This window comes from Carcharodon carcharias, chromosome 2 (assembly GCF_017639515.1).
Source record: "Carcharodon carcharias isolate sCarCar2 chromosome 2, sCarCar2.pri, whole genome shotgun sequence".
In the NCBI taxonomy this organism is placed as follows: Eukaryota; Metazoa; Chordata; class Chondrichthyes; order Lamniformes; family Lamnidae; genus Carcharodon; species Carcharodon carcharias.
The window spans coordinates 3,879,384-3,896,285 of NC_054468.1; the positions used below are offsets into that span (position 1 = coordinate 3,879,384).

The following is a 16,902-nucleotide window of genomic DNA, read 5'->3' on the forward strand; positions in this document are numbered from 1 at the left end:
TGATAGTCGCCCAACCTCGGACGGCCCGCTTCTATCTCCTACCCAAATCCACAAACAGAACTGCCCCGGTAGACCGATCGTCTCTGCTTGCTCCAGCCCCACAGAACTCATTTCTCATTATCTTGACTCCCTTCTCTCTCCCCTTGTCCAGTCCCTTCCCACCTACATCCGTGAATCCTCTGACACCTTATGTCACATCAACAATTTCCAGTTCCCTGGCCCCAACCGCTTCCTCTTCACCATGGACGTCCAATCCCTCTACACCTCCATCCCCCACCAGGATGATCTGAGGGCCCTTAGCTTCTTCCTCAGAGGCCCGAACAATCCCCATCCACCACTACTCTCCTCCGTCTGGCTGAACTTGTTCTCACACTGAACAATTTCTCCTTCAACTCCTCTCACTTCCTCCAAATAAAAGGTGTGGCTATGGGTACCCGCATGGGCCCCAGCTATGCCTGTCTCTTTATGGGGTATGTGGAACATTCCTTGTTCCAGTCCTACTCCGGCCCCCTTCCACAACTCTTTCTCCGGTACATCGATGATTGCTTCGGTGCCGCTTCATGCTCTCGTCGGGACTTGGAAAAATTTATTAATTTAGCTTCCAATCTCCACCCCTCCATCATTTTCACGTGGTCCATCTCTGACACTTCCCTTCCCTTCCTTGACCTCTCTGTCTCAATTTCTGGTGATAGACTGTCCACCAATATCCATTACAAACCTACCGACTCCCACAGCTACCTCGACTACAGCTCCTCACACCCCGCTTCCTGTAAGGACTCCATCCCATTCTCTCAGTTCCTTCGCCTCCGTCGCATCTGTTCTGATGATGCTACCTTCAAAAACAGTTCCTCTGACATGTCCTCCTTCTTCCTTAACCGAGGTTTTCCACCCACGGTCGTTGACAGGGCCCTCAACCGTGTCCGGCCCATCTCCCGCGCATCCGCCCTCACGCCTTCTCCTCCCTCCCAGAAACATGATAGGGTCCCCCTTGTCCTCACTTATCACCCCACCAGCCTCCGCATTCAAAGGATCATCCTCCGCCATTTCCGCCAACTCCAGCATGATGCCACCACCAAACACATCTTCCCTTCAACACCCTATCGGCATTCCGTAGGGATCGTTCCCTCCGGGACACCCTGGTCCACTCCTCCATCACCCCCTACTCCTCAACCCCCACCTATGGCACCACCCCATGCCCACGCAAAAGATGCAACCCCTGTCCCTTCACTTCCTCTCTCCTCACTGTCCAAGGGCCCAAACACTCCTTTCAAGTGAAGCAGCATTTCACTTGCATTTCCCCCAACTTAGTCTACTGCTTTCGTTGCTCCCAATGTGGTCTCCTCTACATCGGAGAGACCAAACGTAAACTGGGCGACCGCTTTGCAGAACACCTGCGGTCTGTCCACAAGAATGACCCAAACCTCCCTGTCACTTGCCATTTTAACACTCCACCCTGCTCTCTTGCCCACATGTCTGTCCTTGGCTTGCTGCATTGTTCCAGTGAAGCCCAACGCAAACTGGAGGAACAACACCTCTTCTTCCGACTAGGCACTTTACAGCCTTCTAGACTGAATTCAACAACTTGAGGTCTTGAGCTCCCTCCTCCATCCCCACCCCCTTTCTGTTTCCCCCTTCCTTTTGTTTTTTCCAATAAATTATATAGATTTTTCTTTTCCCACCTATTTCCATTATTTTTAAATATTTTTAAATCTTTTATGCTCCCCCCACCCCCACTAGAGCTATACCTTGAGTGCCCTACCGTCCATTCTTAATTAGCACATTCGTTTAGATAATATCACCAACTTTAACACCTATGTGTTCTTTTGTTCTGTTGTTTGTGACATCTTTTGATGATCTGCTTCTATTACTGCTTGTTTGTCCCTACAACCACACCAACCCCCTCCACTTCTCTCCCCCCACCCAAACCCACCAACCCCCGCCTCCCCCCAACCACACACACACACACACACACCTTAAACCAGCTTATATTTCACCCCTTTCTTGGACACACTCAAGTTCTGTCAAAGGGTCATGAGGACTCGAAATGTCAACTCTTTTCTTCTCCGCCGATGCTGCCAGACCTGCTGAGTTTTTCCAGGTAATTCTGTTTTTGTTTTGGATTTCCAGCATCCGCAGTTTTTTTGTTTTTATATAAGTGAGCATGTTATTCTTCAGTTATACAGGGCATTGGTGAGACCGCACCTCGAATACTGTGGGCAGTTTTGGTCTCCTTATTTAAGGAAGGATGTAAATGCATTGGAGGCGGTTCAGAGGGGGTTTACTAGATTGATACCTGGAATGAGTGGGTTGTCTTATGTGGAAAGGTTGGACAGACTGGGCTTGTTTCCACTGGAGTTTCGAAGAGTGAGGGGTGACTTGATTGAAGGTTACAAGATCCTGAACGGCTTTGACAAGGTGAATGTGGAAAGGATGTTTCCTCTTGTGGGTGAGTCCAGAACTAGGGGGCACTGTTTTAAAATTAGGGGTCGCCCTTTTAGGACAGAGATGAGGAGATTTTTTTTCTCTCCGAGGGTTGTGTGACTTTGGAATTCTCTGAATCGGAAGGTGGTGGAGGCAGTGGGGGGAGGTCATTAAATATTTTTAAGGCGGAAGTAGAGAGATTCTTGTTAGGCAAGGGAATCAAAAGTTATCAGGGGATAGATGGGAGTGTGGAATTCAAAACACAAACAGATCTGCCATGATCTTATTGAATGGTGGAGCAGGCTCGATGGGCCGAATGGCCTACTTCTGCTCTTATTTCATATGTTTATATTTGCTTTTGCAATGATTTTCATCTGTCATGTGTCTACTTACATCACCACCCTGAATCTATCACTACCTTCATTGTTTATTACATTTCCAGGTTCTGTGTCTTGAGTAAAATTTCAAAGTCATGCCCTGTAAACCTCTCAAATCCAATCCATTAATGTACTTCAGAAACAGTTGTTGCCCTGCTACTGACCCTTGGGGAACTGCATTGTTTACCTTCCTTCCTTCAGAAAACCAGCCAATCACCAAAGCTCTATTTTCTCTCCCTTAGGCAATTTTGCCACTGCCCCTGCGGCACTTTGTCAAACACCTTTTGAAAGTCCATATACACAACATCAGCTGCACAGCCCTTGTTCACCCTCTCTAGTACCTCATCAATAATCTCAATCGAGTTAGTCAAACACAGTTTGACCTGAACAAATCTGCCCTGGGTTTCCTTTATTAATCCATGGTGGTCAAAGTGACTGTTAATTTTAACTTGGATTATTGTTTCTGACAGCATTGATATTAAACTGATGGGTCTGTAGTTACTGGGCTTATATTTATGCCTTTTGAAGAAGGATGTATCATTTGCAATTCTCCAGTCCGCTGGCACCACCCCTGTATCTAAGGATTGGAACATTATGTCCAGCGCCTCTGCAATTTCCATCCTTACTCAGCAACTGAGGATGCATCTCATCCAGACCTAGTAACATATCTACTTTAAGTATAGTCAGCCCATCAAGTACTTCCTCTTACTTTTATCTCATCTAGTATCCCAGCAACCTTCTTGTTTACCACAGTTTTGATAATCTGTTCTTTCATGGTAAACACCAGTGCAAAATGTTCACTTAGTGCCTCTCAGCCATGAGCTCTGCCTCCACCACCAGATCTCCATTTTGGTTGCTATTCAGCTCCATCAGTGGGTTTCCTTTTATACTGCCTACCATCTATTCATCTTCCTTCTTTGCCCCTCTTATTCTCTTTTTCACTTCCCCTCTGTACTTTTTACATTCAACCTGTTCCATCTTTGCATTATCAACCTGATATTTAGCATTCACCCCATTTTCTGCTTATGATTTACTCTGTAACTCCTTCACTGTCCAGGGAATTCTGGATTTCATTCCCATTCCTTTCCCCATCGTGGGATTGTACCTTGACTATTCTGGTCCCACTTACACTTTAAAGTCCACCCATTCCTCTATAGGGTTTACAGAGTGGGCAAAGGGGTTAATGAGACTGAGGATAGGGGGTTTACAGAGAGAGAGGGTAATGGGATTAATGAGACCGAGGACAGAGGGTGACGGGATCAATGAGACTAAGGGGAGAGGGATTACAGAGAAAGAGGGAAATGGGGTTAATAAGGCTGCAGGTTTCTCTGATGCCACTCCCGAATTTTGGATTTTACTCTTACTCCTTTTAATGGTCATGTCTTCAGCTGTCTAGGCCCAAAGCTTTGGAATTCCTTCTCTAAACCTCTCCGTTCCTCTCTACCTTTCAACCTTAAAACCCACCTCTTTGAACAAGCTTTCTGCCATGTGCCCTCATCTCACCTTATGTGGCTCTGCGTCAAATCTTGCTTTATAACTCTTGCCTTGAGGCATTTTATTACACTGCTGGCACTGCACACATGCAAGCTGTTATTGTAGTAGTGCTTTGGGTCATCCTGAGGCCAGGAAAGGCACTGGAGTAAAGCAAATCCTTTCTTTCTTTGAATGGCTCAGAAATTGTGCCTCTTTGTACTTGGTTTGAACCTCAGATAGGATTAAACATCCTGACAACAATTAGAAATGACATTTTTAGATTGATCATGTTAAACACTGCATCAGGGTGGATCCCCTGGAAACAACTCCAGTGTTATGCCCACCTGACCTGAACGCCAGATGAAAAAATACACTCAAAAAAAATAGCTGCACTCAATAAAACACAGGTCAGGCCTGCAACCATGTCCATACGTCGAGGAAACGCCAGAGAGAGAAGGGGGTGGAGGCAAGACTGATATTTATTGTCCATCCCCAAGATACGTTGGAAGTTGGAACAACTAAGGGACTTGCTAGGCCACTTCAGATGACAATTTGGGTCAGTTGGTGTGGTACTGGAGTCACATATCTGACCAGACCAGATTCCCTTCCCTAAAGGACATTAGTGAACCAGGTGGGTTTTTAAGTCAATCTGACAGCTTTGAGGTCAGGCTGACTGCTCCAGACTTTTCTTTCCAGATTTATTTTAAAATTCAAATCATACTGATAAGCTGCTGTGGTGGGATTTGAAACCTTGATCCTGGGAACATTGGACTAATAAAATATATTTCATAGACATGCTTTTTTTTATAGTTCAAACACCATAAGCTGCACATTCTATCATTCGACACCAGAACCAGGTACATAGTTCCAAAATAAAACTTTTACTGACCTGTACAGAGGGAGAGGTGTTCCCAACTCCGTTGGTGTGGAAAATCTCACAATTCTTGGCTCTTTCAAAAAGAAACAGAAAAATTCATGAGGATAGTTGGTAATTTCAAATGCTTAAACCATCAACAGGTGATTCTAGGCAGCAAAAGAGAGAAAAAGGAACATACTAGGGATCAGACACAAAAACAGAATTTGCTTTCCTTCCATCAGTCTCAAGTTTCTCCTCAAATATTTCAAATAAAATATACACACTCTAAAACATCAGACATCTTTTCACCTTACAAGAAATGATAAACCTGCTGTTTCTGGTATCAACAAGCAAAGTTACAAAATCCAAATATACCATCAGGCCAAAACTAAAATCCACCTGGAAGGTGGAAATTAAATATTTGAAGTGAAGTGAATCCTGGGAATTAGTCACCATTCTCCACTCAGGTATCTAAATTTAGCAAAAAAAAGTCTTTGCAGTATATTAACCAATCACATCTGTCTAATTTGACACCCAATAGTGAACCACCAGACCTGTACAACTTTGTCACCGTATAACACTGGGGTACAGCACTGGTGGGGACAGGTCTGTCACTGTATAACACTGGGGTACAGCACTGGTGAGGACAGGTCTGTCACTGTATAACACTGGGGTACAGTACTGGTGGGGACAGGTCTGTCACTGTATAACACTGGGGTACAGCACTGGTGGGGACAGGTCTGTCACTGTATAACACTGGGGTACAGTACTGGTGGGGACAGGTCTGTCACTGTATAACACTGGGGTACAGTACTGGTGGGGACAGGTCTGTCACTGTATAACACTGGGGTACAGCACTGGTGGGGACAGGTCTGTCACTGTATAACACTGGGGTACAGTACTGGTGGGGACAGGTCTGTCACTGTATAACACTGGGGTACAGTGCTGGTGGGGACAGGTCTGTCACTGTATAACACTGGGGTACAGTACTGGTGGGGACAGGTCTGTCACTGTATAACACTGGGGTACAGTACTGGTGGGGACAGGTCTGTCACTGTATAACACTGGGGTACAGTACTGGTGGGGACGGGTCTGTCACTGTATAACATTGGGGTACAGTACTGGTGGGGACGGGTCTGTCACTGTATAACACTGGGGTACAGTACTGGTGGGGACAGGTCTGTCACTGCTTAACACTGGGGTACAGTACTGGTGGGGACAGGTCTGTCACTGTATAACACTGGGGTACAGTGCTGGTGGGGACAGGTCTGTCACTGTATAACACTGGGGTACAGTACTGGTGGGGACAGGTCTGTCACTGTATAACACTGGGGTACAGTACTGGTGGGGACAGGTCTGTCACTGTATAACACTGGGGTACAGTACTGGTGGGGACAGGTCTGTCGCTGTGTAACATTGGGGTCCAGTTCTGGTGGGGACGGGTCTATCACTGTATAACATTGGGGTACAGTACTGGTGGGGACAGGTCTGTCACTGTATAACATTGGGGTGCAGTGCTGGTGGGGACGAGTCTGTCACTGTGTAACATTGGGGTGCAGCACTGGTGGGGACGGGTCTGTCACTGTATAACATTGGGGTACAGTACTGGTGGGGACAGGTCTGTCGCTGTGTAACATTGGGGTCCAGTACTGGTGGGGACGGGTCTGTCACTGTGTAACACTGGGGTCCAGTACTGGTGGGGACGGGTCTATCACTGTATAACATTGGGGTACAGTACTGGTGGGGATGGGTCTGTCACTGTATAACACTGGGGTACAGTACTGGTGGGGACAGGTCTGTCACTGTATAACACTGGGGTACAGTACTGGTGGGGACAGGTCTGTCACTGTATAACACTGGGGTACAGTACTGGTGGGGACGGGTCTGTTACTGTATAACATTGGGGTCCAGTACTGGTCGGGACAGGTCTGTCATTGTGTAACACTGGAGTACAGTATTGGTGGAGACAGGTCTGTCACTGTGTAACACTGGGGTCCAGTACTTGCAGGGACAAGTCTGTCACTGTGTAACACTGGGGTACAGTACTGGTGGGGACAAGTCTGTCACTGTGTAACACTAGGGTCCAGTACTTGCAGGGACAAGTCTGTCACTGTGTAACACTGGGGTACAGTACTGGTGGGGACGGGTCTGTCACTGTATAACACTGGGGTACAGTACTGGTGGGGACGGGTCTGTCACTGTATAACACTGGGGTGCAGTACTGGTGGGGACTGGTCTGTCACTGTGTAACACTGGGGTACAGTACTGGTGGGGACGGGTCTGTCACTGTATAACACTGGGGTACAGTACTGGTGGGGATAGGTTTGTCACTGTATAACACTGGGGTATAGTACTGGTGAGGATGGGTCTGTCACTGTATAACACTGGGGTACAGTACTGGTGGGGACAGGTCTGTCACTGTATAACACTGGGGTACAGTACTGGTGGGGACGGGTCTGTCACTGTATAACACTGGGGTATAGTACTGGTGGGGATGGGTCTGTCACTGTATAACACTGGGGTACAGTACTGGTGGGGACAGGTCTGTCACTGTATAACACTGGGGTCCAGTACTTGCAGGGACAAGTCTGTCACTGTATAAAACTGGGGTACAGTGCTGGTGGGCAGAGGTCTGTCTTTACACATTTTAATTCATCATGGAAATGAATGGCGAATTCAACAAATCAATTCTTCGGGACAGGAATGGACTTTGTTCATGCAATGAATGTCTGTGCAAAACTGCCTCTCTGGATGAAGAAAGACTGCTCACAGTCTCAATTCATCTGTGTCAGCTTGTATTTGCATTTCAATTGCACTCAATGTTCCACTGGAAGCCTGTTTCAACTTTTGAGTTTGTTCAGAGCTCTGAAGAAGGGTCATAAGGAATCGAAATGTCAACTCTGTTTCTTTCTCCACAGATGCCTTCAGACTTGCTAAGTTTCGCCAGCATTTTCTGGGGTTTTTTTTAGAAACAGTGTGTTTATTTTTCCCAAAGATTACTGGTAAAACTTAGTGCTACGAGAGGTTTTTATTATCAGGAGGATAAAGTCCAGAGACATAGTGAAACAATGGGAATTTGCATTCAAAGGGAAAAATATGTATAAAGGAGCGCACGCTGTGTGTAAGGTAGGCATTTTAAGATCTAACAACTTAAAGCCTTCAGCATCTGTGCCTCAAGCTGCTGTCTTCAAAGGACTGAAATTAAGAAATTTGACTTGTTCAGGGCATCATGTTTCTTTGCCTGGGTCTTTTAAAATCTGTGTCTTACTGTTGACTTAACGAAAGTGTAACTAGGAGTCAGATCAAGTGGGTGATTTAGAAGTTATCATAGTAGTAACTTATAGATCTATGTATGTATTTAAAATCAGTTCTCTTATTAATAAATGTTTAATGACTCTGTCACATGAACAGGGGCATGTTACAAATGAAATTTAAAAATATTTATTTTATTTTTAATTAACATCAGGGACTTCACTCCGCCAGCGGATGAGGTTTCCTTTTCACCCTTGGACAGGGAAAAACTCATTTTAATTCATTTATTAATGGGTTTAACAGCCCTCTTAATTGTCAGCGGGTGCACTGCCGACTCCCGCATGCACCCACCGACTGAAACATCACACGAGTGAGCAATGATGTCGGGACGCTCGGCCGATGTCATCGTTGCGCTATTTCATGCTCGTGTGTGTCAGGCAGGCATCTGCACCCCGAGTTGAAAATCCAGCCCCAGATCTTCTCAGGGATCCCCTACAGTAGCTCGAATTCAACTGATTAATAAAAATCTGGAATTAAAAGCTAGTCTCAGTAACAGTGACCACTAAACCATTGTTGATTGTCATAAAAACCCATCTGGTTCACAAATGCCCTTTAGGGAAGGAAATCTGCTGTCCTTACCCGGTCTGGCCTACGTGTGACTCCAGACCCACAGCGACATGGTTGACTCCTAACTGCCCTCTGAAATGGCCATGCAAGTCACCCAGCTCAAGGCCAATTAGGGATGGGCAACAAATGCTGGCCTTGCCAGTGGCACCCACATCCCATGAAAGAATTAAAAATAAATCCACTGGGGACATGCGTGGGATCTCCAGGCAGCAGCACACTGCTGCATCAAGGAGCTAACAGAAGCATTGTTCAGGAGGGCTGGTGTACCTCATGCTTTTCCAAATGGAGTCAAAGAGTCAGGTGGAGAGAATCATCAGCTTTGGAGACATTGCTGGATTTCCACAGGTACAAGGTGCCATAGACTGCGCTCTTATGGCCATAAAGGCTTCCACGGAAGAGCTAGTGGCCTTCATCAACAGGAAGAACTCCCATTCCATTAATGTGCAGCTGGTCTGCAACCATCGAAAGTGAATCCTACAAGTATCTGCACAGTTCCTGGGGAACTGCCACAATACACACATACTCATTCTCAAGTCAACAGCTCTTCTGGCCCAGTCCTGCTAACCTTCCAGGATAGATTCTCAGTGACAAGGGCTACCCGTTGAAGACATGGCTGCTCAGGCCTCTGCAGCAGAGCTAAGGTATAATGTCTGCCACAGATTCACCCGAACGACAATCAAGCTGCCCATTGGACTACTCAAGTTGCAATTCCGATGCCGCATCAGGTGTGTCATATAATGTGGTGGTCTACTGTACACTGCAGAAGGAAGCCTTGGCCCAAACCCATGGCTGATCTCCAGTCTTCACCTGACCAGGAGGATATGGTGGAGGATGCTGGGCTGACAATGCACGATGGAGAAGCTCTTGAGCCTGATGCCAAGGGCATTTAGGGAACTGCCAGAGAGGCATGGGACAATCCAATATATACCCAGTTCCTGGAACCATGATGCCCCTTGCTACTGAATTCAATAAAGTCTAAACTAAATGTATACCACCTGTCTCCTCCCTCCTGCTGGCGTTCTGCACCAAGTGCTCAAGTCAAGAAGATCACTCACAGAGCTGAGATGGTATCGCAATTTGAGTAGCCCAATGGGCAGCTTGATTGTCGTTCGGGTGAATCTGTGGCAGACATTATACCTTAGCTCTGCTGCAGAGCGAGGGTTCCTCACAGGCCTGAGCAGCCATGTCTTCAATGGGTAGCCCTTGTCACTGAGAATCCATCCAACAGTCACAGAGGGACAGTCACAGAGGGAGCTCCAGTCACAGAGGGACAGTCACGGAGGGACAGTCACAGAGGGACAGTCACAGAGGGACAGTCACGTAGGGACAGTCACGGAGGGACAGTCACAGAGGGAGCTCCAGTCACAGAGGGACAGTCACAGAGGGACAGTCACAGAGGGACAGTCACAGAGGGACAGTCACGGAGGGACAGTCACAGAGGGACAGTCACAGAGGGAGCTCCAGTCACAGAGGGACAGTCACAGAGGGACAGTCACAGAGGGACAGTCACGGAGGGACAGTCACGGAGGGACAGTCACAGAGGGAGCTCCAGTCACAGAGGGACAGTCACAGAGGGACAGTCACGGAGGGACAGTCACAGAGGGACAGTCACAGAGGGACAGTCACAGAGGGACAGTCACAGAGGGACAGTCACAGAGGGACAGTCACGGAGGGACAGTCACAGAGGGAGCTCCAGTCACAGAGGGACAGTCACAGAGGGACAGTCACGGAGGGACAGTCACAGAGGGACAGTCACAGAGGGACAGTCACAGAGGGACAGTCACAGAGGGACAGTCACAGAGGGACAGTCACAGAGGGACAGTCACAGAGGGACAGTCACGGAGGGACAGTCACAGAGGGACAGTCACAGAGGGACAGTCACAGAGGGAGCTCCAGTCACAGAGGGACAGTCACAGAGGGACAGTCACAGAGGGACAGTCACGGAGGGACAGTCACAGAGGGACAGTCACAGAGGGACAGTCACAGAGGGACAGTCACAGAGGGACAGTCACAGAGGGACAGTCACGGAGGGACAGTCACGGAGGGACAGTCACAGAGGGACAGTCACAGAGGGAGCTCCAGTCACAGAGGGACAGTCACAGAGGGACAGTCACAGAGGGACAGTCACAGAGGGACAGTCACAGAGGGACAGTCACAGAGGGACAGTCACAGAGGGACAGCCACAGAGGGACAGTCACAGAGGGACAGTCACAGAGGGAGCTCCAGTCACAGAGGGACAGTCACAGAGAGACAGTCACAGAGGGACAGTCACAGAGGGACAGTCACAGAGGGAGCTCCAGTCACAGAGGGACAGTCACAGAGAGACAGTCACAGAGGGACAGTCACAGAGGGACAGTCACAGAGGGACAGTCACAGAGGGACAGTCACAGAGGGAGCTCCAGTCACAGAGGGACAGTCACAGAGAGACAGTCACAGAGGGACAGTCACAGAGGGACAGTCACAGAGGGACAGTCACAGAGGGACAGTCACAGAGGGACAGTCACAGAGGGAGCTCCAGTCACAGAGGGACAGTCACAGAGAGACAGTCACAGAGGGACAGTCACAGAGGGACAGTCACAGAGGGACAGTCACAGAGGGACAGTCACAGAGGGACAGTCACAGAGGGACAGTCACAGAGGGACAGTCACAGAGGGAGCTCCAGTCACAGAGGGACAGTCACAGAGGGACAGTCACAGAGGGACAGTCACAGAGGGAGCTCCAGTCACAGAGGGACAGTCACAGAGGGACAGTCACGGAGGGACAGTCACGGAGGGACAGTCACAGAGGGACAGTCACAGAGGGACAGTCACGGAGGGATAGTCACAGAGGGACAGTCACAGAGGGACAGTCACAGAGGGACAGTCACAGAGGGACAGTCACAGAGGGACAGTCACGGAGGGACAGTCACAGAGGGACAGTCACAGAGGGACAGTCACAGAGGGACAGTCACAGAGGGACAGCTACAGAGGGACAGTCACAGAGGGACAGTCACGGAGGGACAGTCACGGAGGGACAGTCACAGAGGGACAGTCACAGAGGGACAGTCACAGAGGGACAGTCACAGAGGGACAGTCACGGAGGGACAGTCACAGAGGGACAGTCACAGAGGGACAGTCACAGAGGGACAGTCACAGAGGGACAGCCACAGAGGGACAGTCACAGAGGGACAGTCACAGAGGGACAGTCACAGAGGGACAGTCACAGAGGGACAGTCACAGAGGGACAGTCACAGAGGGACAGTCACGGAGGGACAGTCACAGAGGGACAGTCACAGAGGGACAGTCACAGAGGGACAGTCACAGAGGGACAGTCACGGAGGGACAGTCACGGAGGGACAGTCACAGAGGGACAGTCACAGAGGGACAGTCACAGAGGGACAGTCACAGAGGGACAGCCACAGAGGGACAGTCACGGAGGGAGCTCCAGTCACGGAGGGACAGTCACAGAGGGACAGTCACAGAGGGACAGCCACAGAGGGACAGTCACAGAGGGACAGTCACAGAGGGACAGTCACAGAGGGACAGTCACAGAGGGACAGTCACAGAGGGACAGTCACAGAGGGAGCTCCAGTCACAGAGGGACAGTCACAGAGGGACAGTCACAGAGGGACAGTCACAGAGGGACAGTCACAGAGGGACAGTCACAGAGGGACAGTCACAGAGGGACAGTCACAGAGGGACAGTCACAGAGGGACAGTCACAGAGGGACAGTCACAGAGGGACAGTCACAGAGGGACAGTCACAGAGGGACAGTCACAGAGGGACAGTCACAGAGGGACAGTCACAGAGGGACAGTCACAGAGGGACAGTCACAGAGGGACAGTCACAGAGGGACAGTCACAGAGGGACAGTCACAGAGGGACAGTCACAGAGGGACAGTCACAGAGGGACAGTCACAGAGGGACAGTCACAGAGGGACAGTCACAGAGGGACAGTCACAGAGGGAGCTCCAGTCACGGAGGGACAGTCACAGAGGGACAGTCACAGAGGGACAGTCACGGAGGGACAGTCACGGAGGGACAGTCACGGAGGGACAGTCACAGAGGGACAGTCACAGAGGGACAGTCACAGAGGGACAGTCACAGAGGGGACAGTCACAGAGGGACAGTCACGGAGGGACAGTCACAGAGGGACAGTCACAGAGGGACAGTCACAGAGGGACAGTCACAGAGGGACAGTCACAGAGGGACCAGTCACAGGAGGGCCAGTCACTGAGGGACAGTCACAGAGGGACAGTCACAGAGGGACAGTCACAGAGGGACAGTCACGGAGGGACAGTCACGGAGGGACAGTCACAGAGGGACAGTCACAGAGGGACAGTCACAGAGGGAGCTCCAGTCACAGAGGGACAGTCACGGAGGGACAGTCACAGAGGGACAGTCACAGAGGGACAGTCACAGAGGGACAGTCACAGAGGGAGCTCCAGTCACGGAGGGACAGTCACGGAGGGACAGTCACGGAGGGACAGTCACGGAGGGACAGTCACAGAGGGACAGTCACAGAGGGACAGTCACGGAGGGACAGTCACAGAGGGACAGTCACAGAGGGACAGTCACAGAGGGACAGTCACAGAGGGAGCTCCAGTCACAGAGGGACAGTCACAGAGGGACAGTCACAGAGGGACAGTCACAGAGGGACAGTCACAGAGGGAGCCAGTCACAGAGGGACAGTCACAGAGGGACAGTCACAGAGGGACAGTCACTGAGGGAGCAGTCACAGAGGGACAGTCACGAGGGACAGTCACAGAGGGACAGTCACAGAGGGACAGTCACAGGAGGGACAGTCACAGAGGAGACCAGTCACAGAGGGACAGTCACAGAGGGACAGTCACAGAGGGACAGTCACAGAGGGACAGTCACAGAGGGACAGTCACAGAGGGACAGTCACAGAGGGACAGTCACAGAGGGGACAGTCACAGAGGGACAGTCACGGAGGGGCTCAGTCACAGAGGGACAGTCCACAGAGGACAGTCACAGAGGGACAGTCACAGAGGGACAGTCACAGAGGGACAGTCACAGAGGGACAGTCACAGAGGGACAGTCACAGAGGGACAGTCACAGAGGGAGCTCCAGTCCACAGAGGGACAGTCACAGAGGGACAGTCACAGAGGGACAGTCACAGAGGGACAGTCACAGAGGGACAGTCACAGAGGGACAGTCACAGAGGGACAGTCACAGAGGGACAGTCACAGAGGGACAGTCACAGAGGGACAGTCACAGAGGGACAGTCACAGAGGGACAGTCACAGAGGGACAGTCACAGAGGGACAGTCACAGAGGGACAGTCACAGAGGGACAGTCACAGAGGGACAGTCACAGAGGGACAGTCACAGAGGGACAGTCACAGAGGGACAGTCACAGAGGGACAGTCACAGAGGGACAGTCACAGAGGGACAGTCACAGAGGGACAGTCACAGAGGGACAGTCACAGAGGGACAGTCACAGAGGGACAGTCACGGAGGGACAGTCACAGAGGGACAGTCACAGAGGGACAGTCACAGAGGGACAGCCACAGAGGGACAGTCACAGAGGGACAGTCACAGAGGGACAGTCACAGAGGGACAGTCACAGAGGGACAGTCACAGAGGGACAGTCACAGAGGGACAGTCACAGAGGGACAGTCACAGAGGGACAGTCACAGAGGGACAGTCACAGAGGGACAGTCACAGAGGGACAGTCACAGAGGGACAGTCACAGAGGGACAGTCACAGAGGGACAGTCACAGAGGGACAGTCACGGAGGACAGTCACAGAGGGACAGTCACAGAGGGAGCTCAGTCACAGAGGGACAGTCACAGAGGGACAGTCACAGAGGGACAGTCACAGAGGGACAGTCACAGAGGGACAGTCACAGAGGGACAGTCACAGAGGGACAGTCACAGAGGGACAGTCACAGAGGGACAGTCACAGAGGGACAGTCACAGAGGGACAGTCACAGAGGGACAGTCACAGAGGGACAGTCACAGAGGGACAGTCACAGAGGGACAGTCACAGAGGGACAGTCACAGAGGGACAGTCACAGAGGGACAGTCACAGAGGGACAGTCACAGAGGGACAGTCACAGAGGGACAGTCACAGAGGGACAGTCACAGAGGGACAGTCACAGAGGGACAGTCACAGAGGGACAGTCACAGAGGGACAGTCACAGAGGGACAGTCACAGAGGGACAGTCACAGAGGGACAGTCACAGAGGGACAGTCACAGAGGGACAGTCACAGAGGGACAGTCACAGAGGGACAGTCACGGAGGGACAGTCACAGAGGGACAGTCACAGAGGGACAGTCACAGAGGGACAGTCACAGAGGGAGCTCCAGTCACAGAGGGACAGTCACAGAGGGGACAGTCACAGAGGGACAGTCACAGAGGGACAGTCACAGAGGGACAGTCACAGGAGGGAGCTCAGTCACAGAGGGACAGTCACAGAGGGACAGTCACAGAGGGACAGTCACGGAGGGACAGTCACAGAGGGACAGTCACAGAGGGACAGTCACAGAGGGACAGTCACAGAGGGACAGTCACAGAGGGACAGTCACAGAGGGACCAGTCACAGAGGGACAGTCACAGAGGGACAGTCACAGAGGGACAGTCACAGAGGGACAGTCACAGAGGGACAGTCACAGAGGGACCAGTCACAGAGGGACAGTCACAGAGGGACAGTCACAGAGGGACAGTCACAGAGGGACAGTCACAGAGGGACAGTCACAGAGGGACAGTCACAGAGGGACAGTCACAGAGGGACAGTCACAGAGGGACAGTCACAGAGGGACAGTCACAGAGGGACAGTCACAGAGGGACAGTCACAGAGGGACAGTCACAGAGGGACAGTCACAGAGGGACAGTCACAGAGGGACAGTCACAGAGGGACAGTCACAGAGGGACAGTCACAGAGGGACAGTCACAGAGGGACAGTCACAGAGGGACAGTCACAGAGGGACAGTCACAGAGGGACAGTCACAGAGGGACAGTCACAGAGGGACAGTCACAGAGGGACAGTCACAGAGGGACAGTCACAGAGGGACAGTCACAGAGGGACAGTCACAGAGGGACAGTCACAGAGGGACAGTCACAGAGGGACAGTCACAGAGGGACAGTCACAGAGGGACAGTCACAGAGGGAGCTCCAGTCACAGAGGGACAGTCACAGAGGGACAGTCACAGAGGGACAGTCACAGAGGGACAGTCACGAGGGACAGTCACGAGGGAGATCAGTCACAGAGGGACAGTCACGGAGGGACTCCAGTCCACAGAGGGACAGTCACAGAGGGACAGTCACAGAGGACAGTCACAGAGGGAGCAAGTCTCAGGAGGGACAGTCACAGAGGGACAGTCACGAGGGGACAGTCACGGAGGGACCAGTCACAGAGGACAGTCACAGAGGGACAGTCACAGAGGGACAGCACAGAGGGACAGCACAGAGGGACAGTCACGGAGGGAGCTCAGTCACAGAGGGACAGTCACAGAGGGACAGTCACAGAGGACAGTCACAGAGGACAGTCACAGAGGGACAGTCACGAGGGACAGTCACAGAGGACAGTCACGAGGGACAGTCACAGAGGGACAGTCACAGAGGGACAGTCACAGAGGGACAGTCACAGAGGGACAAGCCACAGAGGGACAGTCACTGAGGGAGCAGTCACAGGAGGGACAGTCACAGAGGGACAGTCACAGAGGGACAGTCACAGAGGGACCAGTCACAGAGGGAGCTCAGTCACAGAGGGACAGTCACAGAGGGACAGTCACAGAGGACAGTCACAGAGGGACAGTCACAGAGGGACAGTCACAGAGGGAGCTCAGTCACAGAGGACAGTCACAGAGGGACAGTCACAGAGGGAGCACCAGTCACAGAGGGACAGTCACAGAGGGGACAGTCACAGAGGGACAGTCACAGAGGGACAGTCACA

General features: G+C 51.2%; 1 protein-coding gene across 3 annotated transcripts in view; it reads right to left on the reverse strand.

Moving 5' to 3' along the window:
• The window catches only part of LOC121292992 (LIM domain containing preferred translocation partner in lipoma), a 525,780-nt gene that overhangs the window by 397,311 nt on the left and 111,567 nt on the right, over positions 1 to 16,902 (reverse strand). For all 3 annotated transcript variants that reach the window (XM_041215543.1, XM_041215524.1, XM_041215533.1), the window contains exon 2: positions 5,161 to 5,221. The gene's annotated coding sequence lies outside the window, so the exon portion shown is untranslated. The remainder of the gene's footprint in view (positions 1 to 5,160; positions 5,222 to 16,902) is intronic.